The following is a 27762-nucleotide window of genomic DNA, read 5'->3' as shown; positions in this document are numbered from 1 at the left end:
CAAGTTTTGGAAGCAGACTGCATCCCAGTGAAAATTCTAAGGGCTTGTCATCTGTAAGTTGGAGTATGGTATTTTTTATTTGTTTTCAGTCAGCAGTGACAGCAAAGATGACAGCAAACAGGCTGCATCCATCAAGGATGTTTGATGGTTGAGGAATTCTTTGAAATATTCCTTCACAGAGATGTTGACTGCATCCCTGTCTTTCCCAATTCATTGTGCTCCTGTCAAATGATGGCTGGTACTATTTTTGATAAGCAGTGAGAAGCTTTAAAATACCCTCTCTTCAAAGATACAGGATTAAGTACCTAGTCAGAGGAGATGAGCTGGATAACTGGGTTCCATTTCTGATCAACACAACAGGAAGGTCCCTCAACAGTCAGCACTTGTAGAGTAGAGAATGTCAGGAACAGAGGACCCAGAGAGTAGCCAGTGAGTAGAACAATGTTTAATAGTAAGATTAAACGAGAACTTACCAGTTTGAATTTTGATCTGTATTTTATGAGGAGTTACGATGAGGGATTACGTGAAGAACCCCGCCAGGACGCATGTGTGTCATTCTTCAAAGCAGCGGTGTGAAATCACAGATAACTGTAATGACTAAACATAGTAAGATTAGAGAAGAGATACCAGTTAAATATATGATCAGGGTGGGAGCGGAGGGCACGTAATCCCTCATCGTAACTCCTCATAAAATACAGATCAAACTTCAAACTGGTAAGTTCTCGTTTAATCTTACTATTTTACTTCGGAGTCACGTGAGTGACTACGTGAAGATTTTAAAGCTCTGTGATTTCATGCCGTGGAAACGAGTCCATGCATCACGTCTGCCTTGACTGTGGGAGGAATTGTGTTAACATAATTTGGACATGAATTCGACATTGAAATCATAAAATTTGTTAACACAAATTTATAACCCCTTTTTATGGGTTTAAATTAATTTACAGAACTTAAAATTGTTTCTGCAAACGTTCCAGGTTTCATTACTGGTTTATTATAAAATCATTGGAATGTTTTCCCCTCCAGACCATCCTGCTGCCTTGAGTATTTGGTCCATTGGTACATCCAACTGTATTGCTGCCGATGTAGCTGCAGCCCTGGTGGAAAGAGATTTTAAAATATTAGTATCCACCCCAGCCTGTGTTAGCACCTGTTTCAGCCATCTTGAGATGGTCTGGACCATCACTCTTTTGTGTGGTTGCTAGTGGCTGACCAAAATGTGCCTTTTCATTGCCTCTTAGGATATTCGTTTTCTCCATGTATAACAACAGATGTCTTACTATACACAGACGGTCATCTGTTGGGTATGACCTAATTGTATATTGAGGCCTGCTGATCCCTTTCTGTTCTGCTTACTAACTCATAAATATGAAACGTAATATTTTCTGTTGAGGAAGTCATGTTGTCCAGTCTAGTTTTTTGCAGTGACTGTATCCTCTGTGCCGTGACCAATACCATTAGCATGACTGTTTTAATGTCAGTCTGTGTAGGGACAGAACTGTTGCTGGAGACCAATTCCTGAGCATCTTCAGGATTATTCTTACATCCCATATTTGGGAGTATCTGGTTCTTGGGGATAGTATTAAAAATTCCCCTCATAAGTTTTGTGCCAGTGGGTGAGTCCCAACAGTGTAATGCTCTGTCCCCTGCCATAGGTAAGTCGATAGGGCACTTCTGGCGCAGTTGATGGCACTGTAACTGAGCCCCTCATCATAGTGGAGGCCTGCCAGATATTCCAGAACAGACGGGATGTTCATGTCTCTGATACCATGTTTGATACCACTGAGAACCATGGTTGTGTAGGCCAATCGGGTACCACCAATACCAGATGCAGAGTCTTGTTGTATTTCCTTAATATCCGACTGATGAGGCAGGAAAAGGAGGGAATGCGTAAATAAACAATTCCCTCCCCCCCCCTGGGTCTGGATTTTCGGTTTGGTTGGCGTTGGAGGTCCCCGCATCTTCCAAGAAGGCCGGGCTGGGCCATGGCCTAAAAAGACTCATGTTTTGGGTACCGGACCTTCGAGCTTTCACCAGTTCTGCTGGTGGGTGCGTGGGGGTGCTGTCTTTGGCCGTAGTGGGTTCCAGTAGGTTCTCTTGTTCCTGCACCCCCTGCACACTTGTCTTTCCTTCTGCGGACCCCTCTTCCAGGTCAGCCCAGAACTGACCCGCAGTGCTCCCCTCTGATGAGGTAGAAGCACTGTGCAGCCCTTCAAGAGGTACTGCTGTGGGTTTATCATAGGGCCCACAGTGACCCGACTCCATCTCCCGGAGTCCGTCACATTGGAGCAAAGCTCCATACACCGCTCCATCCGGCTCCAGCGCTCTCGGGCGCTGGCCGCCCGCGGTTGTTCAAAGTCGGACTCCTCTGAGTCCACGACCTTGTTTGTTTTGTGTCTAGCGACACATGTTTTGAGGCGACATCGGGCACAGCTGATCCCACTATCGGTGATCCGAGTGCCGCTGGCTGCTGCTGGCTGCCCGCTGCTCCGCGGTCCTCCTTCTCCAGCTTTGTCCTTACTGCCCTTCCGTGGAGTGGATATGGCCGGTGTGGAGGCGACATCGGGCACAGCTGATCCCATCTAGCCCACCAGCTTTGTCGCAGCCCGTTAGTTTCTCCACCTGCAATAAGCATGGTAAAAACACAAAAAGACCGCAGCTCTTACCTGCAGGTCCAGGTTAAAATTGTCGCTACGGGGGAACGTCGTTCCACCCCGTCTGCTGCCGTTATTGACTTGTCCAAAAGTCAACGGCCCCATTTAAATAGTCTCCCGCCCGGCCCTGGTGTTCTGGCCGGCGCGGGACCAAAAGTCGGCAGAGCTGATCCCTTACGGGGCTTGTGCCTTCAGCTGCTGCTGGCTCCCGCAACTTCGCGGTCTTCCCCAGCCAGCTTCCTAGCAGCACTTGTGGACACTATTTTGTCCAGCTTCCCCCCCTGTGAATCCAGCGCGGGGAACATTATTTTTTCTTCCCTCACCCACCCGGTCCGGTGCGGGAGTGAGTCGGGAGCGAAAGTCGGGCACAGCTGTTCCCATTACTGGAAATTAGCGTGCCTTTGGCTGCTGCTGCCGGCTGCCCGCAACTCTGCGGTCCTCCCCAGCCAGCTTCACTAGCAGCACTTGTGGACACTACTTTGTCCAGCTTCCCCTCCTGTGAAAAAACCAGCGCGGGGAACATTAGTTTTTGCTTCCCTCTCCCGCCCGGCCGGGCCCAGTGTGGGAGCGAGTCGGGAGCGAAAGACGGGCACAGCTGTTCCCATTACGGGAGATTATCGTGCCTTTCGCTGCTGCTGCCGGCTGCCCGCTACTCCGCGGTTCTCCCCGCCAGCTCTCCCGCAGCCTTCGTGGATCCGGTCCACGTCTCCACCTAAAAGGTAAGTGGAAGGAACGCAGTCTTCTTACCTGCTGTTCCCGACTTTCAAATTCTGGAACGCAGAGTCTCCTTACCTGCTGTTCCTGGCTTTCAAATTTTGCCGCTAGGGGAACGTCGTTGTGACTTGTTGCAATGCATGTAGCGCTATGACACGCATGCGTCCTGGTGGGGTTTTTCACGTAGTCACTCACGTGACTCCGAAGTAAAATGGCCAGATTGAATCTACTTAGACAAGTTTCATATTCATCTTCACTCTCTGTATAACATTGCATTTTCTGAAGCCACAGTGCAAGCAACTACTCTCTTTAAATAACAAAAATCACATTTTTTTAACACATTTTATTCCCTCTACTTCTCATGCCATGCTTGTATTTTTAATTCTCTTCCTTGTTCTTGGCTCAAAACCTCAGCTTTTTGCCACAATTCCAGACATTGGCATGCACATCTTACTAATAACTTAAAATAGAATAAAAGAGTGATACAGTGTGGAAACAGGCCCTTCAGCCCAACTTGCCCACACTGACCAACATGCCCCATCTACACTTGGCCCATAATCCTTTACACCAATCCTATCCATGTACCTGTCCAAATGTCTCATAAATGTTATGATAGTAGTTGCCTCCTCTGGCAGCTCGTTCCATATACCCACCATCCTGTGTGTAAAAAAGTTACCCCTCAGATTCCTATTAAATCTTTCCCCCCTCACCTTCAAATCTTTACCCTCTCACCTTAAAAACTACATTGATTTTCTTCCTTTTTTCTTGAAAGTCATGTTCCTGATCAAGAACAGAGCATTAGCAAGGAGGTGAGAGTACATTTATATGTCAGGAAGGATGTTATGGAGATCATGCCCATTTCTGAGAATCGAGCGGTGGTCAATAGGCTTCTTGGATATCTTACACATTCCCGATTGTAAATAAAGTTTTGCAATTACACAAGAACATGACAAAGTACTGTTGTGTTCAGCTATCTCTGATAATCCTTAACAATAAATGCTAGATCAAGTCTGCTAATTCTCTTTTCGAGTAAGAAAATGCCCGAAACTCAGAGAGAGCAAAACCTATAATCAGAGATCATCACTCAACCTGTCTTTGGCAGGAACCAGAATAATAGAATACTTTTCACACAGAAGAGGGACATTTTGTCTGTCCCAGATCTTCAGAAACAAGTTTTACAAATTGGTCCCATGGCTCATCATTCATTCCCCCATTAATCTGGATATTAGTTCTCATCCATGCACAATTTCCTTCTAATAGTTCCCATGGAATTTGCATGTATTTTAGTGGATGTATCTGATTCTTACTGGAAGACAGACTGAGTGAATAGGCAGATGGATGGCGAGTTAAAATAAGCACCAAGTGTTTTCCATAGGGGTAGCTTATACAGAAAACACAGATCATGTCTTACACAGCCTTACACTGCCTTTCCTTCAGTTGCAACAGTATTACTGGAGGAGTGTTCTGCCTCAATGGGGGACCTAGCCCTTTGTTCTTTGAATGCACCAGATCTTTGTGACATCAGAGCAATCAAATTAACTCTTTGACAATGTGTCTTCAGCCAAAAGGTACCTTCAATTTACTTTAGTAACTCTACCTTAGTAATTTAGAGATACAGCATAGAAACAGGCCCTTCGGCCCACCTGGTCCGCGCTGACGAGCGATCACTAGCACTATCCTACACACTAGCGACAAGCTACAATTTACAGCAGCCAATTAACCTACAAGCCTGCGCATTTTGGGATTGTGGGAGGAAACCAAAGCACCCATAGGAAAACCTACATGGTCACAGGGAGAACATGCAAACTCCGCACGGATAACACCCTTAGTCAGGACCGAACCCAGGTCGCTGATGCTGTAGGTCAGCAAAGTGCTATAGTAACTCAATGCCTCAACTCAGGCAGCATCTGTGGAGGATATGGATAGGCAATCTTTTAGGTCGGACCCTTGCTCAGACTATCTCATGTTTCTATGGATGAGGATACTCTTTTCACTCTGCTTGACAGCATTTTGTCGTCTCCCCACAATTAAGCAATACTCTGTGAATTATTTTTTAATTAATAAAATGGATAATCTGTCATTTCCCCACACCATACTCCATCTGTAATCTTTTAAAATTGTACTTAATTTATCTATATTATTTCATAATCCCTTTTAGTCCCCACTACTTGCTTTCCTACTTCTTTGTATTGTCAATGAATTTTGTTACATTAAATTCAATTTACACTAAACTACCTTCGGTCCCCTGTTCTAAATCATTAATTCAGATAATAAATAGATACGGGTCGGTACTGATCCCTGTGGCATCCTACAAGTTAGTTTACCAACCTGAAATAATCCATTTATTTTGAGTCTATTTTCTGATATTCAGTCTTCTATCATATTAACCCCAATGCCATGAGCTCTTGGCACCTTTTCAAATCCTTTCTGGAAATTGCAATACCCTATGTCCACTGGTCTCCCTAATTACATCCTCAAAGAGTGCTAATACATTTCTCAAGCGCAATCTCCCTTACATAAATTGATATTGACGTCACTTGCTTAAATATCCAATTGCAACTTCAATAATAATGGAATCTAGCATTTTCTCACCGATTGATGTCAGGTTTATCGGCCTATACTTCTTTACTTTCTCACCCCTTCTGAATAAGAGTGTGGCAATTGCAGTTTTCCAACGCATTAGCACCTACCCAGAATCTAGTGACATTGAGAAAATCATGACCAATGCCTCCAGGACCAATACAGACAACTCTTTTGCCATTTCCGAGCGAGGTTTGTCAGAGAACTGGTCAAACTTTACGAACATTAGTTTGCCTCGTATCTTTGTCCAATTATTAAATTCTTTAATGTTCATCCCTTTGTCCCAAAATTTTATGTAGTTATTCTTTGATCATCTCTCACCACATACAGGTATTCGTTCAAGGATTCTGCCTTTCCTACCTTCAAATTACTAATCATTCCCCCATTAATCTGGATATTAGTACTCATCACTGCACAATTTATTTCTGATAGTTCCCATGGAATTTGCATGTGTTTAATGGATGCATGGCCCCATAGCAGAAGCGTCCATGTCGCGGGCTGGAACTGGAAGGATCCCAAGCTAATTCTGCTACCACCATCATCTATTGCAACAAGTGATGACTCCCACTGATTGTCGCTGGAAGCTTGCGTCCTTTTCAGGACAGACGATGACAGCGATGTCAACATTTGAAACATGGAAGATGGACATGAAAGAAGAAGTGGATGCATCTGATTCTTACTGGAAGGATTACTGAGTAAACAGAAGTTCAACCCCATTTTATGGAAGCTTCATGATTATATGCAAGCCTTGATCCTAACCAATAAATCTACAACAGGTTCAATCTCAGTGAAGACCAGTATCCACAAGCCCATCTCATCCTTTGTAAGACCAGATTTTCTATTTGCTTCTTTCTTCCTTTTAAATGCTTGTAGAAGGTGTTATCTGCCTTCATATTTCTTATGGTAGACAAAAGTGCTGGAGAAACTCAGCCGGGACAGCAGCATCTATGGAGCGAAGGAAATAGGCAACGTTTTGGGCTGAAACCCTTCTTCAGACTGTTTTTTATTTCTTATTTTCTTTCTCTATTATTAATTATCCATTATTGGATTCCAACATGCTTCCAGTCCTCAGGCAATATAATAGGCATTATTTTCAATTCAATCATATATTTAATTTGCTTAGTTAACCCTAGATGGATTATCCTTTTCTTCGAAACGTTTTTTCATGATGGATATATTTTTGCTAGTGATTATGAAATATTGTCTTAAATGTCTTCTGCTACTGATTAACAATTTTAGCTTTTAATTTATGTTCTCAGCCCCTTTAGTCAACTCGGCCTTTATATATTTTGTAATTATCTTTGCTTAAGTTTAAGAAGCTAATCTCAGATCTAAGTTTCTCAGTCCCAAACTAAATTCGATCCCATTTTCTAGTGGTCCTAAAGATATCACATCGAGCAATGACTAAGATAAAGAATCACTGTAATTTGAATTGTATTTTTTTTAATCTATGTTTTTATAAAAATTGCACCAAGTCTCAATCTATTTACACTGTGGAGGTTAATGTAAAAACACTATATAAATATTTTCAGGTTATATTTTATTACTTTGTAATTACAATGCAGAGTTATTAAGGGCTGAATGAGCAATGTACAAATTCAGATAGCAAATTATATAGGTGCACTTTAAATGCATTTTAAACAGGTGCTTACAATATGCCTCCAGCGGCTTTAACTCCTCTAAATATACTCAGTCAATGTGACAAATCTACTTCAAACGCCTTCTCTTCTAAGTTGACACACTGACATACCATGAAAGTAAAGTTAAATGTTGCAATTAAAAAGAACAGAAGGCTGGTCTGTCATTTGAATAAGCATAGTTTTAGAACTGTACTGTATCTACGTTAGATTAAAAGTTAAAATTGCTTTAATCGAAGTATAGAACTAGAATAGCTATTGCCAGTAATCTTTATGCAATTCACAAATTTGTTAAACGATTTTCAGCAAGCTTTACGACTAGAATTGTCTTCAATCTGGAATTGATTGCAATAGAAAATTGATGTCATTTCACATTACAGACCAGTAAAATAGAATATGTTGGAATCAAGAAAGAACAAAATTTAAGGTGTGTTTGCTTGCAAGCTGCATGAATTATAAATATTTTAATGAATATCTTTAGTTCTAACATTATTAACAATTGCCCAACGATAATGATAGATCGACCACTGCTATTGTGCCCTGGCATTTACAGGTGTCTTGAGTCTTCAGTTAAGATTTGCAGTTCACTAACAACACAGTTTTGACAGCCAGCACAGAGATTTATTACACATACTGTGCTGTTTGGGGCTGAGCAGCAGTGGCCTGGTCTCCAAGGACGCATTCTGATAGATGATGTTTCAAGTGAGGAATGAATTTTGTTATTCTCAGCAGCTTCTTGAATAGTAATGAAGCTCTTCAAACTGCAGGTTATGCAGTTAGGTAGGATTTGGAAATAATATACTGCACACATGATCATGCTGCTGTGCGGGATTCATTTCCCTCAGTAATTAGGGATTCTGTTTGAGGAACAATAAAACAGGTGTAATTATGTGTAGACATTCAAAATTACCCCTGTTCTCTAACATATGTCTTTTCCATTCACTTGGCGTAAACTAGTCCAATGGTATCAAGGAGCAAAATCCTTAGAAGAGTAAATCCAAACATTTTGTAATTGAGAAGAAAACAACTGAAATCAGCTGATAGGAAAAAAAATACTATAGCACCAAGACGTCCAATACAAATATCAAGCCAAATCTTCAGCTTTGGTTAATTTCTGGTAAATCTGTAGCACTGTTAAATTGGGCTCGCAGTTATAGTCAAATGATACTATGAATTAAGACAAACTTTAATCAAACGTGGTTTTGGGCATTTGGGTTGATGGGATGGAATCAGCAGCTGAGAAAAAACACAGACTTAATTAAACCAAGATCAATATTAAAGTCATTGAGTGACACATTACAGAAACAAACCCAATGGGAACATACTGACCATCAATATAATGTTAATATTGCCTGCCTACCTTCTAGTGTATTTATTCCAATTCAAATGTGCAGCAAATGTGAGGAGTATGGCAAAGTGAGGTTAAATGCAAATTGGAGAGACGGCACCTCATATTTTGCTTGGGCAGTTTACAACGCAGAGATTATTGATTTATCTAACTTCAAGTAACCCCTGCATTCCCTTTCTCTCCATCCCTCCCCCATCCAAGTCACACCAGCTTTTTGTTCTCACATAGCAAACAAAGGCCTCTTTCCTTTATCATTGTTACTTTTTTGCATATCTGTCATTCATTTGCTCTATATCTCTCTACATCAATGTCTCTATCTCTCATATCCCTTTCCCATGGCTTTCAGTCGGAAGAAGGGTTTTGACCCAAAACGTCTCCCATTCTTTCTCTCCAGAGATGCTGCCTGCCCCACTGAGTTACTCCAGCATTTTGTGTCCATGTGAGGAGTATGGCAATGTATTTTAAAAATAAATGCATGAATTACTAAGGGGTAGATGCAAATGCACTTGTTTCTCTGCCATTGCATCTCACATTGAGAAACCCCACATCTCCAGACCAATGTTAAGTCAGACCAGCTGTAAGTATGTAGGAAGGAACTGCAGATGCTGGTTTAAACTGAAGATAGACTCAAAATGCTGAAGTAACGCAACGGGTCAGGCAGCATCCCTGGAGGGAAGGAACGGGTGAAGTTACGGGTCGATACCTTTCTTCAGACTGATGGCAAATCGAAGTATGGATTTGCCATTTATGAGAATGTAGATTCCTGACCTGTAGTTTTGGAGGAGAAAGACAATATTGTTTTACTCATTTTGTTTTAATTTAACATCTTAGCATTTAATACACATCTTTAGATAAGTTCATCATTTAAAAATTCTGCAATACTTTTTGCATTTTTATCATTTATATCAATTGTAATAGGTTTTAAATAAGCCTAAGGTGAACAATGATCCCAGCTCTGCTGTGATGAATGGCTGGACATGAGGGTCAACAAGATCACCATCCACAGCTGCTGCATAGCGGTGACTTCAGGCAGCTGGCCAGATCCAGGGTGATCCAGCCCATAGTTCTGCTTACCCTTTTGGAGCAAGAAGATAGTCCTCTAGACCCCACAGGAAAGCATCCAGTCTTACCCTGGTGTCCACTTAAATGGGTTAAGCATGAAATCTATCACCTTCAGGTTATATGCATTAAACATTCTTAAATAGTCTCTTGCTGAGTTTCCCTTCTCATTTTCCTAGTATCTCTGAACTCCTGGGAGAACATTTACTATACGCATTTAGCCATATTCGTGAGCAAGTAATTTCTGTTGAAGAATTTAGCCTTGACTTAAAGCTAAATTCATCACAGCATAGAATAACACTTTGTGTAGACCAGAGCTCACTATGGAATCCAGGAACACAACACTGACAGTTTGGTGTTTATTGACTGGCTATTGCTAATAATCACTAGCTAAGAGTCAAATATTGACGATGCCTCTAAATTAGCACAGGTGGGGGGTTCTTCATACGGCTGAACATAGTTCTGCTGAGCAAAGTAAGAGAGAATGATTGTTTCGGTGCTGAGCTCCAATTTGGTAGCATAGACTTCATAAACATTGAACTCTGACTGACATCACATATTGGTATTCTGTGTATATCAAAATGCCAGCAGCATTGTGCACATTAATGCCCTTATGAACATTGTACCAAAGCAAATTCATGCTGCAAATGAATTGGTCGTCACACCGCACTGGAACTAATATGATATTCACACCATCAGGGTAGCAATAATGCAGAGCCTATTTTGCGGCCAAAGTATTTCTGCAAATTCAGCCCCCTCTTAAAGCAGTTGAGGAAAAGGGACATCTATTTTTTGCACAAATTGACATTTACCAAATTGCAATAATTTTGATGACCCCAACAGCAAAGCAACAGGAAATGATACTATGCAACCATTGTTTCTCAGTCAATGCATGATATGCAAATACTGGCAGCTACATCTGCTAATAATGGTCTATTATAGATTCTGAAGAAGGGTCTCGACCAGAAACGCCACCCTTTCCTTCTCTCCAGAGATGCTGCCTGTCCCATTGAGTTACTCTAGCATTTTGTGTCTGCCCTCTGCTAATAGCGGTGTCTGGACATAGGGGCAAGAGGGTAGTTATCTGAAGAGGAGGTGTTTAAGGAGATGACTCTAGACACCTTCTGAAAAAAGAGGAAGGAGATTGGACTTTATTGCATTCCATCACAGTGAGGACCGTGTGGAATCCGCTGTGGTGGATGTTTATGTTAACTTTTATGTAGTTGTGTGTCTTGTTGCTTTTTGTTTTAAGTATGGCTGCATGGTAATTTGAATTTCACTGTAACTTAATTGGTACACATGACTAACATGACCTTGAAACCTTGAAAAGATACAAGTGGAGAGAGACCTCTCATCCAATTTGAACCAATTCAAAAGTGACAATATAGAATATTTATTTACACAACAGACGTTACAAGTTTGTTCGAATAATCCCCCCCTTTCAACATTTTTGTCAGAGCTCTGAGATTTCTTCTATTCCTAAATTATGTATTTCACACATCTCAAAGACTAAATATATTGGTAAAGAATAGCACCCAGAATAGGATCATTGAATCATATAATTATTTCAACCTACAAGGAAGTCATACAGCTCATCAAATCTGAATTGGCTGTCAATAAAAGCAATCCAGTTGATATTATTTTCATAGCTCAGTAAATTTCTCCCTTAAGTATCAATCCAATTTTCCTTTTGATAGTCACAAATAAATCTAACCTTTCCAGTAGTGAGTTCAGGATCTTGATATTTTACTTTGTGAAAATGTTTTTCTCATGTCAGTCCTGGTTCTTTGGACAATCACTTTAAATCTGATTTTTTTGGTTGTTGATCCCTCTGCCAATAGAAGCAATTTTTCTTCACTCCATTTGCTAGGACCTTACATGATATTGAACATTCCATCAAATCATCTCCCAGACTTATCTTCTCTGAAAAGATTATCCCACCTCCTCCATTCTAGGCATATATCTGACATTAATCACCCTTCCTGTAATGCACTGATGAGAATTGTACGCAACACTGTTTGAAACTGATCTGGTGTTATATATTTCTAATTTCTCTCCATTTCTAAGGCATCTCCCCATGTCTACACAAGATTTGAAGATTATGGACACTACCTTCACAATCTTGCCCTTTGCCAACTAAAGCAATCAAAGATGTATTCCATCTAGACCCAAAACATAGAAAATAGATGCAGGAGTAGGCCATTCGGCCCTTTGAGCCAGCACTGCTGTTCAATATGACCATGGCTGATCATCCAAAATCAGTACCATATTCCTGCTTTTCCCCCCCATATCCCTTGATTCCATTATCCCTAAGAGCTAAACCCAGCTGTCTCTTGAAAACATCTAGTGAATTTGCCTCCACTGCCCTCTGTGGCAGAGAATTCCACAAATTCACAACTCTGGGTGAATAAGTTTTTTCTCATCTCAGTCCTAAATGGTTAACCCCTTATTCTTAAATTGAGACCATGACCTCTGGTTCTGGAAGACTCATCCAACTTAATTACATCCTAAATCTACCTTAAATATAATATGGTGATTTCTATTATCACCATATCCAGTTTTAGTTTGTTGAAGTGGCAAATGAAGAAAAGCATGGTAATTAAAAAAAATAATTTCACAGCTTTAAATTTGTTCTTATTTATAAATGTTTTAAGGCTTTTAAGTTTTTTTAATCTTTTGCTGCTTTAAATTTCAATAATTCCAAGTTATTTTTAATGTTTCTGAATATTACTGGATATCTCTTGAAAGTCAAAATTGGTCAGAGGTTTAAGAAACTCTCTAATGCTAAATGAAGTTTATTTATGCTTTGCAATTGAATTTCTTTGGAAAGATTTCAGTTGAAGGCAACTAAGGAGATATTGCGGTCATGTGAAATCCACGATCTCCCAGTTGGGTCGTCTGAGTGAAAGAGGGGCTAATGTTTAGAGACTCATGGACTTGTGCAATGGTCGGGGAACTGCAATGAGCATAAGCATAACATTCCTATGACTTTCATCATGCGTGTATTGCGGTTTCAACTCATTCCTGAGATCAAACTTTACTTTCCCCATTTTCAAACCTATCCTTTCCTTGGATCCCAATTGTAACTAACATAAATAATGTTCCTTCCCAAGTAGAGCATTAGCATTCATTTTCTTTAAGGTATGCTCCTCACAAGCTAACCACCACAAGTCCTTTCCATCCCCACATTATTCGAGGCTGACTTGCACGTTTTCCATTACATTGATGGAACCACCTGAAATAAATGTTTTTTAATGTACAGGTTGTGTGAGGTCTGGTCCAACGCACACACCTTGGAATTCATGCATTACAACTTTTGGCAGTGATGGGCTGTACTGCAAAGAAGAATGGTTGTAAATCCAGGTTGCAACAGCAAATTACTGTAATTTTTCAAGATAAAACAAGAGAGCATTTAAAATTTAAGGAATACAGCAGTTTTGGCTAAGCCTTGGAAACAGTAGAGATATATATCAAAATGCCAGCACACAATGTACTGTGGTATCTTAAAGCGGAATAGTTTCTTTCCCAAACTGGAGATCACAACAAAGGCTCTTTGTTTGCAACCTTAACATTGGTTATCATTGATATCTACTGTTACAGAATGTGGTTTTCAACAGATTGAAAATCCTGTAATAACCAAATGACGATATGAATATAAATCATTGATACAGCATACAGGTCCCAGAACGCGTCAATTAAATGAATACCCAGAATTTTAGATTCAAACAAGGGAAAGTGCCTTAATATTTCTGGTCAGGTCTGCACCACGCACAGTTATTCCCCAGCTAGGCATCTTTACACTCATTTTAAATGCACTGTCATGCATCACCAGTGCTATAATGAGGCAAGATTAATCCCTTACGATACATTCTAGAGGTATTTGAATATCTCAACATCTTTATTCCTGAGTGGGTGTAAAAGACAACATTTTCTCACACCACCGCCTGATCACTGTGCATTGCTCAACAGCTCACTGCATGTGTGGAGATTTCAATCACATAGTATTCCCGTAGAAACAAGAAACTACAGATGCTGGTTAATATAACAAAGGATACAAAGTGCAGGGGTAACTCGGCAGGTCAGGCAGCATCTCTGGAGAACATGAATAGGTGACATTTCGGATTGAGAAACTTCACCAGACTGATGGGGTCACAGTTTAAGGATAAGGGGGAAATCTTTTAGGACCGAGATGAGAAAAACATTTTTCACACAGATAGTGGTGAATCTCTGGAATTCTCTGCTACCGAAGGTAGTTGAAGCCAGTTCATTGGCTATATTTAAGAGGGAGTTAGATGTGGCCCTTGTGGCTAAAGGGATCAGGGGGTATGGAGAGAAGGCAGGTATGGGATTCTGAGTTGGATGATCAGCCATGATCATATTGAATTTCTATGTTTCTATGTTTCTATGATTGTAGGGGGAGGATAAAGCTGGAAATTGTCGAGTGACAGGACAAAGCGACACAATACGATATGATAGAACTTTTTTTAATCGCAGGAAGGAAATTAGTTTGCCAACCGTTATAAAACACAACAAGATACATGAGACATGAAATTAAAGTGACGAGTGGAAAGTCCAGGATTGGGGATGTGCAAAGATTCGGGATTGGGGAGGAGGGGGAAGGTGAGTCAGTCTACCACATGACAGAAGGGGGAGGAGCTGTATAGTTTGATAGCCACAGAGAAAAAGGATCTCCTGTGGCATTCTGTGCTGCATCTTGGTGGAACCATTCTGTTGCTGAAGATGCTGCTCAGGTTGACCAGTGTGTCGTCATAGAGTCATAGTGATACAGTGTGGAAACTGGCCCTTCAGCCCAGCTTGCCCACACTGGCCAACATTTCACAGCTTCACTAGTTCCACTTACCTGCGCTTGGTTTATATCCCCAAACCTGTCCTATCCATGTACCTGTCTAACTGTCTCTTAAACAATTGGACAACCATCTTCACTATCTCTAAAAGCACTCACTTTTGTATTATAAAGGGGGTGGCATGGAGGGGGTGAGCTGTATTGTCCAAAGTACTTCGCAGTTCGAGGAGCATCCTCCCCTCCAAGACCATCTCCAGTGAATCCAATTCCTCCCCCAAGATGGAGCCAGCCTTCCTGATGAGCTTGTTAAGTCATGGCAGGTAAAAGCTTGACACAGACAAGACAGATGGTTGGAACAAAGGCCAGATATAAAAGCAGAAGGTGTGAGACAGGATTGGAGTTGCAAATTGTGAAGCTCGAGGGAGGAAAATAGCAGGAGGGGATGGGGGGGGGGGGGGGGGGGGGGGGGGGGGAGAGAGAAATAGGTGGGAGACTAGATGGAGGGGGAGGGTTTGGAGAAATAGGTGGTTGTCCAGGGGAGGAGAATGAGAAATGGTGGAGGGTGGGGTGGGGTTTGAGGTTACCAAAAATTGGAGAATTCAATGTTCATACCGTTTGGTTGTCAGCTACCCAAGCAGAATATAAGGTGCTATTTCTCCAGTTTATGTGTGGCCTGACTTCTGCAATGGAGGAGATCTAGGACAGAAAGTTCAATGTAGGAACGGGAAAGGAATCAACTGGGAGATCCTTGGTGGACTGAAAGCATGTTCAGTGAAATGGTTGCTGAGTTTACACTTGGTCACGGTGATGTACAGGAGGCCACATCAGGAACACTGGATGCAGTAGATGAGGTTAGAGAAAGTGCATGTGACCCTCTTTCTCACTTGGAAGGACTGGCTGGGGCTCCTGGCTGGAGGCAAGGGAGGAGGTATAGGGACAGGTGTTACATCTCCTGCAGTTGCAGCAGAAAGTACTTGGATGGGAAGGGATGAGAGAACCAATGAGTTGCAGAGGGAGCAGTCTCTGCAGAAGGTGGAAAAAGGTAGAGATGGAAAGATGTGACCGGGGCTCGGTTCACGTTGGATATGACAAAAATGTCAGAGGATGATGTGTTGGAGCAGAGTCTGGTGGCGTGATAGATGAGAACCGGGGGAACTCTATCCTTGTTCCATTTCTGGTGGAGAGGTAGAAGGAAAAGAAATGTTGGACACAAAAGAGGTGAGGGTGAGGGATCCATCTAAAACAGTCAGAGGAAAACCATGTTTAGCAAAGAAAGAGGACATTTTCGATGTCCGAGAATGGAGAGTCTCATCTTGGGAGCAGATGCAGCAGAGACAGAGGAATTCAGACTTGGGAATAGCGTCATTGCAAGAGGCAGAGTGGGAGGTAGTGTAGTTCAGATAATGGTGGGAGTTGGTCGGTTTATAATAGATGTCAATCGATAATCTGTCCCCTTTGATGGAGACATAGAGATCAAAAAAGGGAAGGAAGATATCAGAGATGGTCGAGGTGAATTTGAGGGCAGGCTGGAAATTAGTGTTGAAGTTAACAAAGTCCAGGAGTTCTGCACGGATGCTGGAGGCAACCCCGATGCAATCGTTGATGAAGAGGAGAAAGAGTTCGGGGATAGGGCAAGGTATCAAAGGTGTTCCTTTACAACAAGTTTACAGTTTACCTGGAACATTTCATGAGATGAGATTATCATCATTCCTTTGCAAACATATTTTTCTAAACATTGCAATTATTTACTTTGTCTGAAGAGTTTTAGGACCAAAACAAAACACAAGCAGAAGCTTTGATTTAGATGAAAAAGTAAATTCATGTTGGGCTATATCTATGGTGAATTAAGTAATCCGTTGCATCAGACCTTTCCCCCACCCCTCTTCCATCCCACAATCCATCCACCTAACCCCCCACATAGAACCCCATTTGGCAACTTCATCACTGGCAGCTATGTACCTCTAAAGGTTTGGAAACTCCTCTCTTAAATTTCTTCACCTTGCCACCTCTCTCCTTCCTCACTTCAGCTAACTGAGTCCGCACCGACCAGCAATCCCCGCACGTTAACACCATATTACACCAGGGACAATTTTTACATTTATACCCAGCCAATTAACCAACAAATCTATACGTCTTTGGAGTGTGGGAGGAAACCAAAGTTCTCGGATAAAACCCACGCAGGTCACGGGGAGAACGAACAAACTCCATACAGACAAGCACCTGTCACCAGGATCGAACCCGGGTCTCTGGCGCTGTAAGCGCTGTCAGGCAGCAACTCTACTGCTGTGTTACCGTGCATGTTATGATTTATAAAATATACATATCTACATTCATAAGCTTTTGGTCATTTTTCATAATGTTTCTACTAGTTGGTTTGATGTCAATTTCTTTTCATTTAATTATGCTTCCATGAAGTGGTTTGGGGATGTTAAAATGTTAGTTGCATCATGCAAATTCAAGTTACAAAGGAACTTAGGGACAAGAGAAACCACTCACATCCCTAAGCTTATTTTGCCACTCAGTTAATGTTCTGAAACAATCAATAGTATTGCCTTAGAAATCCAAGCAACTTTATCTTCAAAAATTGTTATTGACATAAGTTCCATGGCATTTTGGAGAGAGGCCTAGATTTCTAGACTTCATCTCCACACATCCATTCCATTCAAGCCAATGAATGCAATGAGTTAAATTGAGTAAAGCAGAAGATAATCTCACTACTGATTAGCATGGTTAGCCAAGGATAAATATTCCCTCTAATGGTCTGGAAACTCATTAACTTCTCAGTGGCATATGCTATCATGAAGAATAATTACAAAATCTTTGGAAACATGTTAAAGCGACAAGGAATATTTACTTCAGTTATTTTAAATCTTGCTGTCAGGAATGGCAGACTTTGTATATGAGTGCCCATTCTCTGGAAGCGTAACTTGCATTCTTTCATAGAACACAAAGAGCTGGAGTAACTCGAAGGGGACAGACAGTGTCTCTGGGAGACATGAATAGGTTAGGTTTTGGGTTGTTCCAAAATGTCACCTGTCCATGTCCTCCAGAGATGCTGCCTGACCTGTTGAGTTACTTTGTGTTCTCCACAAGATTCCAGCATCTGCAGTTCCTTTGTCTCGAATCCTTTCAGACTGCCTCCTTTAATAAGTATAAATATTCTTCTTGTTCATTTTTTAATTTTATTTTTTAATTAATTTCATTAACAGCTGTGCTGACATGAAATGTTCCTGCAAAGAATTGCAAGTAAATTATATCATGGAACACATTCATTTCTCCAGGATTATTGCACATCAGCAAAACCAGGAAAAGATCAGAGATAGACACAAAGTGCTGGAGTGACTCAGTGGGTCAGGCAGCATTTCTGGAGAAAAAGGATGGATGTCAACCCGAAATGTCACCCATCCCTTTTCTCCAGAGATGCTGCCTGACCCGCTAAATTACTCCAGCAGTTTGTGTTTATCTTTGGTTTCAACCAGCATCTGCAGTTCCTTGTTTCTTCAGGAAATTATCAGGTCAGGTAAAACCGGTGGAGAGAAAAACAAATTTTCACCTCACCAGAAGTGGATAAAGTGTGAGGTATAATGTGTTAATATCCAGGCAAAGGTGCAAAGGAAAACTAAACAAATGGAAAGACTATGGTGAGGTAAAGTAAAGAGAGGGATGTTGTAAAGAGAGGGATGAGTCCAAGGGATGGCGAGAGGACAACTAAAGAACAATAAATGGGCCTGGTGTGACATTGCTTGCTTAGACACTGAGTGAAGTATTGTTTCTTGAGCTTACAATGAACTTCATCAAGTGTCGGGAAAAGAAAGTAAGATTACTGTGTCGGATGAAATATTAAAGTGGCAAGTAACTAAATACTTAAAACCATGCTTGCAGACTACTTGGAGATAGGTCACAAATGTTGTTCCTTATTTTGCAAACATAGTGTATGAATATTAATGTGCATAAATGAAGTATACGGTTTTATTCTGGAGGAGTGTATGGAGCTCTGGTTTTGGGGAAGGTGGGGGATAGAACAGCGCTTTGGTAATCTCAAGGAGATACAAGAAACCACAGATGCTGGAAATAAATCAAAACGGGGAGCACTGATGGAACTTATTGGGTCAGGCAGCATCAGCGGAGGGAATGGATGGACAATGTTTTGAGTCAGGACTCTTCGAAAAGGCGAAGAAGGGTCCCAATGTCACTTGGTAGACAAAAGTGCTGGAGAAACTCAGCGGGTGAAGCAGCATCTATGGAGCGAAGGAAATAGGCAACGTTGCGGGCCGAAACCCTTCTTCAGTCTGAAGAAGGTTAGAGGAAGAACGTATATTGAACCCGGGTCTCTGACGCTATAAGGCAGCAACTCTACTGCTGCACCACTGTGCCGCCCTATTCTGTAACTAACCAAGCACTTGGAAAAATCACCAAACTGATTAATTTATTCATAGTTTTAAATGAATTATGGGTGTTGGGAATTTTCAGCAAATATATCTTGAGATACTGCACAAAAGATTTTGATAAAACATTAGGGCTGATTGTATTCAGAATATTAATTGGAATACAAAACTACTTACGGATAGTGAACAGTGTGAAGTACAAAACCACAAAATAAATATTGGAGTGCCCTCATGACTTCTGACACTTCTGCTGTTTAAAATCTAAATCAATAGATTGGATGAAGAGGCAGAGCTTGGATATAACATCAACCAAAGTGAAATGTGCAGTTGGTAAAATGGTATTGATATTTTAGTATCTTGACAAAGTAACAGAATTTTGAATATAACAGGATACAGTATATCTTTGAGTAAAGAATAGGGGGGAAAAAAATCATGTTTTTCATAAGGTAAAAGATGGTGATCAGATGGATTTGGGTGCATGATATACAGAACTCTCCCGCTGCACCACCATGCCAACAAACTGCTCCCACGACAAAAAAAATAAAAATTTAATTGCTGCAAACATTGATGGCTCTTTTTTCGGTTAAGCCCTCAGACCCAATCACCTCTCATCCAGACATCTTCAGCCTGAAGGCTGGAAAAAACCTGAATTCCCACAAAAGCTTTCTGCCAAACATTTGCCAGAGGGAACTATGGCATCAGCTGCAATAAGGAGTGTTTACTTAGATTAGACAATGACAAGTTTAAATACTTGCCTGATCTGCTGCTCAAACTCACTTCCATTTTCCCCCAATCCTTTTCTCAATCACTGTCTGTCATGCTCATGCAGTATTTGGTCTCACTGCTCATTATACGTAGAGATAATCGGCAGAGATTGTAAAATGGTTCACTACTCTAGACAGATAAACTTTTTCTCTGGCCATTGCTTCTGTCAGATTCCCATGTCACTTACTGTGGGCTTCCCTTGGACTATCAGACTTTGTCACTGGAACGTGGTTGCAAGGATATGCAGATGCTGGTTTACAAAAAAAAGAACAAATTGCTGGAGTAACTCAGCGGGTCAGGCAGCATCTCTGGAGAACATGGATAGGTGAAGTTTCGGGACGGGAACCCTGTAGAAGTGTCACCTATCAATGTTCTCCAGAGATGTTGCCTAAGCGGCTGAGTTACTCCAGCATTTTGTATCTTTTTTTCATCACTGATATGTCAGCCTCATTCATCTTCCATCCTTAATTTTTTCCAAAGTATGCAGTGAATATAATGATAATATGCAGCTAAATCCTTAAGAAAGTACTAGCTGAGCAAGGAATTTGATAGTAAATGTCTATTGATGAATGAATAAGTTTATTGGCCAAGTATATTCACATACAAGGAATTTGCCTTGGTGCTCTGACCGCAAGTGACAACATGACATAAAGTGACAGTTCGGAATGACACATAAAACATTAAACATTAATAATAAAACATTATCGATTCAACATGTGAATTAAATTAAATACCAGAGCAAACAGAGGCTACAGATTTTTAGTTATTGAGTAGAGCTACTACTCATGGAAAAATCTGTTTTTATGTCTGGCTGTTGCAGGTTTGACAGTCCGGAGTCGCCTTCCAGAGGGAAGTGATTCAAACAGTTTGTGGCCAGGGTGAGAGGGGTCAGAGATGATCTTACCTGCTCGCTTTGTGGCCCTTGCAGTGTACAGTTTGGGAGGGAAGGTAGCAGCCAATAACCTTCTCAGCTGATCGGACGATTCGCTGCAACCTCCAGGTGTCGTGCTTGGTGGCCGAGCCAAACCAGACCATGATGGAGAAGGTGAGGACAGACTCTACGATGGCCGCATAGAATTGGACCTGTGGCAGATAGTGCTTCCTCGGCAGCCGCAGGAAGTACATCCTCTGTTGTGCCTTTTTGACTGTGGAGTCGATGGTGGCCCCCCACTTAAGGTCCTTGGAGATTATGGTTCCCAAGAACTTAAAAGACTCCACAGATGTGACTGATGTTGATGGTGAGTGGGGTGAGGGGAGGGGGAGCTCTCCTTAGATCTTGGGCAAGAACTAAATGTGGAATGGAGTTTCAGATACCTGGTTAATTATTCAATTAATGTCAGGGGAAGCTCAGGTTGTTGTAAAAATAAATTACATTGTGCATTGTTCCGAGGTCTTTTTTCCTGTAAATGTGATGATTCTATTAATTGCACAATGGCTAATGGAAGATTGCTGGTGTTCAGCTCAGGAGGTTGGGTGAGCAGCCTCAAGTTGGTCTGAGCCTGGAAAGCTCCACTTCTTGGCAAACTGTGTTGGCAGAGAAGGGCACTGCTGGAGTGGCAATGATAGGAGGATAAATGTAGTCATCCAGGAAGATGAGAGTAACAAGTGCATTCTGGTGCCATTGGTGCGAGAGGGCAGTGTGTCAGTAACTCTAGCATCTAGTTGAAAGGCTGTTGTTGGACTGCAGTGTTCTGTATCCACAGTCACCATAGCAACTTTCTGAGCTTGCAGGTCAGTGGGCTGAGTTTATTTTACACTTGTCTGAGCTTAAGCATTCGCACTTTGACAATGGATGGAAATTCCTTGACTGGAATATGAGTTCTATGTTGCATTAAGAATTGGTCCGAAATTGCAGTTTTAACATTTTTGCAGTAATTGGGATGTATGGAATGTGCAGATGTTGAACCTTGCGCTGCAGCTGATGAATGTACATGTAATGTTACATTCACTGATGTGGCCCATATTCTTGAGGTCACTGAACTTTGTGTGCTTCTGTGTGCTTCTGGATCCAGGTCTTCAGATGGATTTCCGATTCCGATTCAGATTCCGATTCAAACTTTATTGTCATTGTGCAGTGTACAGTACAGAGACAACGAAATGCAGTTAGCAACTCCCTAGAAGAGCGACATAGAATATGAGCAATAAATAAATTTACGTGCATACAGTCATAGCAGTGCAATTTTTTTCTGATGGAAGGAGTGTCCGGGGGGCGGGGGGGGGGATTGTAATTGGCAATCACCGAGGTACAGTGTTGAGTAATGTAACAGCCGCAGGGAAGAAGCTGTTCCTGGACCTGCTGGTCCGGCAACAGAGAGACCTGCAGCGCCTCCCGGATGGTAGGAGGGTAAACAGTCTGTGGTTGGGGTGAGAGCAGTCCTTGACGAAGCTGAGCGCCCTTCGCAGACATCGCTTGCTTTGGACAGACTCAACGGAGGGGAGTGAGCAACTGGTGATGCGTTGAGCAATTATCACCACCCTCTGCAGTGCTTTCCGGTCGGAGACAGAGCAGTTGCCATACAATACTGTGATACAGTTGGTAAGTGTAGATGGGTTATGCATGCAACCTATAATGTAGCTACCTCATCACCACTAACCACGCCCCATCATATTAGTATAACTGTAGTATCCTCCCTTTGTTCCTCCCACTAGGTCCCAGTACGCCTGAAGGCTGGATGCAGTTAGTGCTGGGACGTGTGTGCCATGTGCTATAATAAACTACCAGTAAAGGTTACAGTGTGTCAGATATCACGCCTTTACATGGCGTCAGAAGTTTAAAACTCGCGCTTCCCGTCTACCGGTTTTCATTTATTTTGTCCCCTGAGTGCCCAGTGTTGGGTTTCCCTTGACATGGCATCCTCATGCCGAAAGCCATCTCCCCTTGTCTTCGACGCTGACATTGCGGAGCGATGGTCGACTTTTGTGATGGACTACACTCACTACGTCAATATTGCGCACCGGAACGACCCAGCCGCGGTCAAAGCATCACTCTTGCTCAACCTGGCTGGTCCCGACGCAATGAAGAGAGCTCAAGCCTTTGTCTACGAACCAGCAGTCCTGGATGACAACGAGCAGCCGGTCGAGCCAGCTGAATCGGCCGACGACCCGGTATGTCTTTTGCGCAAGTTCGCGGAGATATGTGACCTGCCCTCCAACCGTATACTGGAGCGGGCCAGGTTCTTCTCACGCAAGCAACAGCCAGATGAACCTGTTGAGTGCTTCATCGCCGACCTGCGACACCTTGCCCAGCGGTGCCGATTTGAAACCATGCGCGACCAGCTCACCAGAGACATTCTCGTCACTGGCATGATTGATCAGAAGCTACGTGCCGACCTGCTGCAACGGCCTGACCTAACCCTGACTCAGGCAATGCATGCGTGCCGCATTGCCGAAGTGGTCACCCCTCCGCATGGGCAGAGGGGGTCTGACAGCCGAGCCATAAATCTAACTGGTGTTGCTGGACAACGTCGTATGAGGGACAACTTTCGCCCTACACCGCGGCCTGTTCGTACATCCCGGGACCCGAGATCTAAAAAGTGTCCAAACTGCAATTACGTGCACTCCACAGAATCACAGTGCCCAGCCCTTGGGAAGACCTGCAATTTCTGCGGGAGAAGGAACCATTTTGCAACTGCCTGCCGGTCCCGTGGGAAAGTGCCCTCAGCTCCCAGACAACTCCTAAACAACCTTCTGCAAGTTGATAGCGAGATGGATTCTCAGTCCTCTGTTGACACTGCCCCCAGCTCTGAGAACAGCTATTCCATGGGAGATGTAAGTATTTACACTCTCCTCCACAGCCGATCTCGCCTCCCTGATCCTTCTGTGAATATAACTGTAAACAACAAGTCCTTCTCTGCTAAGCTGGACACGGGGGCGAAAGTGAACGTAATGTCAACAAAGCTGTTCCACCAGATAAGGAAGAATGAGCTGCTGATTGCAGATCGCTCTGTTTTGCGTGCATATGGGGGAGAGGAACTAACACCTGTGGGGAGGGCGACCTTCCACTGCGTGCTGCAGAAATCTTCCCAGGACCCGTCTTTCTTTATTCTGGACAGTGACTGTGTGATGTTGCTGAGCAACCAGGCATGCCAGGATCTTGGTCTGGTGTCGTTTGACCGTACGGTCCACGAGGTGCAAGCTGTGATGGATCCACTATCCGAGTACCCAGACTTGTTTGACGACAAGTTGGGGAAGCTGCCGTTGGTGTACAAGATCGTGACTGTCCCATCTGTGGTGCCTGTGATCCGTCCACCCCATAGGGTGTCGTTCGCAATGAAGGGCAAGGTGGAGAGTATGCTGAAAGACATGGTCAACATGGGATTGCTGGAGGCTGTCAGCGATCCAACTGAATGGGTCTCCATCATGGTTGCCACGCTGAAGAAAGGAAAAAATGAGATACGGGTATGCATCAACCCCAAGGACTTGAATATGGCGATTAAACGGCCCCACTACCCCATGAGGACTGTCGAAGATGTTGCCGCCCAGGTGGGACAAGCCACAGTGTTCTCCGTCCTCGATACCAGAAGTTCGTTCTGACAGATACCCCTGGACAAACGCTCCACGGACCTGACCACGTTCAGCACGCCCTTCGGCAGGTTTAAGTTTTTGCGGATGCCGTTCGGCATCAACTCCGCCAGCGAGGTATTTCAGCGTTCAATGGAACAATTGTTCGCAGGTCTGCCCTGCGCGATCATTGTGGACGACATACTGGTCTATGGGAGGGATGTGGCCGAACATGACCGCAACCTCCGACGGATTTTGGACCGTGCTCGGCAGATAAATTCGAAGCTTAATCGGTCAAAGTGCAAGTTCCGGGTGCCTGAGGTCACATATGTTGGCCACATTTTCACGGCCCAAGGGTTGAAGCCAGACCCGCAAAAGACCAGCGCCATCTCAGAGCTGCCCGCCCCGACAGACGTTGTCAGTCTGCAGCGTTTCCTGGGTATGGTGAATTACCTGGGGAAGTTTATCCCCGACCTCAACGAATTGAGCGCACCCCTGAGACAGCTCACTAAAAAGGACATTGCCTGGGCATGGTTTCCACACCACCAGCAGGCGTTCGACCTGCTAAAGACGAGGCTGGTCAGCACACCTACCCTGAAGTTCTTTGACCTACGGCGCCCGATCGTGGTCACTTGCGACGCCTCTCGCTTTGGACTGGGTGCTGCCTGCCTGCAACCCCATGCTGATGACTCGCTGCTGCCCATCTCCTATGCCTCTAGGACCATGACGGACACAGAGCAGCGCTATGCTCAGATAGAGAAGGAGCTGCTGGCGGTGGTTTTCGCGTGTTCGAAGTTCAAGGACTTCCTATTTGGCACCAGGTTCACCGTTGAGACGGATCACCAGCCACTGGTAACGATACTGAACAAACCTATACACTGCGCTCCTGCCAGGCTACAGCGGATGATGCTGCAGCTACAGCGCTTTGACTTTAAAATCATCTATAAGAGGGGCACCGAGATGCATGTTGCTGATGCGCTGTCCCGGGCCCCCCGGGCCTCCTGCGACCGGCACCCCTTCGAGCAGTCGGACTTACAGGTACTGAACGTTATCTTCGTCCCTTCTCAGCAACTACAGTGCTTGGTTGCACATACCGCAAACGACCACGACCTACAGCAGCTTGCTGCTGTCATCAAGCGCGGGTGGCCCACCAAACGGAATTCGTTGCCTGCTAGCGTCCACCCCTATTTTTTGGTCCGCGATGAGTTGGTCCTCCGGGACGGCATTATTATCAAAGGACACAAAGTGGTCGTCCCTGCCTCGCTGCATGGCTTGTATTTTGACGCCGCCCACATGGGGCATCCCGGGGCTGATGCCACTATCTCGCATGCCCAGGAACAGTACTACTGGCCGGCCATGGCTAAGTACATCCAGGCCAGGGTGGATTCCTGTCCGGACTGTAACTCTCTTGCCCCGCATCAGCAAAGACAGCCGCTTTTGCAGCAGCCTGCTCCTGACATGCCCTGGTCTTCTCTGGCTGCCGATATTTTCGACTGGCGTGGGAAGCAATACCTTGTGCTAGTAGACTCTTACTCAAATTGGTTCGAGGTGGACCTCCTCCCTGCCATCACCTCCGAGATGGTGATCAGCAAACTTCGCCGTCACTTTGCCACGTTTGGTTCCCCTGTCCGACTGCAGACAGACAATGGACGCCAGTTCACCAGCGCCGAATTTCGTGCGTTTGCTGCAAAGTGGAACTTTAATCATTTCACCAGCAGCCCGGAGTACCCGCAGAGCAATGGTCTAGCTGAACGGGCGGTCCGCAGCGCTAAGCACCTGCTTGAACAAACCCGCCTCTCGAACGGGGATTTCTATCAGGGTCTCCTGAACCTTCGGAACATTTCCAGAGACAGTACCATGGGATCCCCTGCCCAGCGACTCATGTCCCGTGTTGTCCGCCCTCCGATGCCTATTGCCCAGCAGTCCCTGATGCCCAAAGTCCTGCAGCCTGCTGATGTCCAGCAACGTATTGCCCAGAAGCACGAAATCCAGCGCCGCTCGCATGACAAATCCTGCCGCCCTCTTTCGCCACTAATGCCTGGACAGGTCGTCCGTTTGCAGACGTCCACCGGCTACTCCCGACTTGCCACCGTCGTCGGGTTTGACAGCGCGCCACGGTCCTACCTCGTGGATTTTGAAGGGACTGTATACCGACGCAGCCTCCAGCACCTGTTGGCGGTTAACGAGCCCAAACCACCTCCTGCGATTCCGTATACCCCTCCGTCGCGTGTCGAGCCTTCCTCCTCTAACGTACCCTCTGCTCCCTGCATGCCACGGTCGGTCCTTTTGCCTCGGGTACCCCCCCCTGCTCCTCCCGGTTTGGCTCCTCAGGCTCTGTTGTCCCCTGCAAGGTCTTCTCTTTCTCCCACTTCTGCTCATTCTACCCCTTCTGTTTCACCTGGCTCACCTGTGCCTCTCCGTTCCCCCTCCAAGCTGGGTTCTCCGCCCACCTTCTCTCCCCGTCCTGTTTCTGTTCCTGTCCCTCCTCCTCTTTTTTCGGGTGGGGAGGGTGAAGGTGCGGTGCGCACTCGCTCGGGTCGGATTGTAAAACCTCCGGCTCGCTACGGAGAGTATGCTTAGCTTTGCAGGCACTGTATAACCAACCTGCCATTGTTGTAACTTGTTTAAATTGTAAGGGGAAGGATGTAGATGGGTTATGCATGCAACCTATAATGTAGTTACCTCATCACCACTAACCACGCCCCATCATATTAGTATAACTGTAGTATCCTCCCTTTGTTCCTCCCACTAGGTCCCAGTACGCCTGAAGGCTGGATGCAGTCAGTGCTGGGACGTGTGTGCCATGTGCTATAATAAACTACCAGTAAAGGTTACAGTGTGTCAGATATCACGCCTTTACAGTAAGGATGCTCTCGATGGTGCAGCGGTAGAAGTTCACCAGAATCTGAGGAGACAGACGGACCTTCTTTAGTCTCCTCAGGAAGAAGAGACGCTGGTGTGCCTTCTTGACCAGAGTTGAGGTATTGTGGGTCCAAGAGAGGTCATCGGAGATGTTGACCCCCAGAAACCTAAAGCTGGAAACACGTTCCACCTCCGTCCCGTTAATGTGGATGGGGGTGTGCGTGCCGCCCCTAGACTTTCTGAAGTCTACAATGAGATCCTTGGTCTTCTTGGAGTTAAGGGCCAGGTTGTTGTCAGCGCACCATGCTGCTAGAAGTTGGACCTCCTCCCTATAGGCCGACTCATCGTTGTTGCTGATAAGGCCAATCACCGTTGTATCATCTGCATACTTGATGATGGTGTTACTACCATGTACAGGTGTGCAGTCATAGGTGAAGAGGGAGTAGAGGAGGGCGTT

This window comes from Amblyraja radiata, chromosome 23, assembly GCF_010909765.2.
Source record: "Amblyraja radiata isolate CabotCenter1 chromosome 23, sAmbRad1.1.pri, whole genome shotgun sequence".
Taxonomy (NCBI): Eukaryota; Metazoa; Chordata; class Chondrichthyes; order Rajiformes; family Rajidae; genus Amblyraja; species Amblyraja radiata.
The sequence above is the reverse complement of the archived record's forward strand: the minus strand, read 5'-3'. Positions refer to the sequence as shown.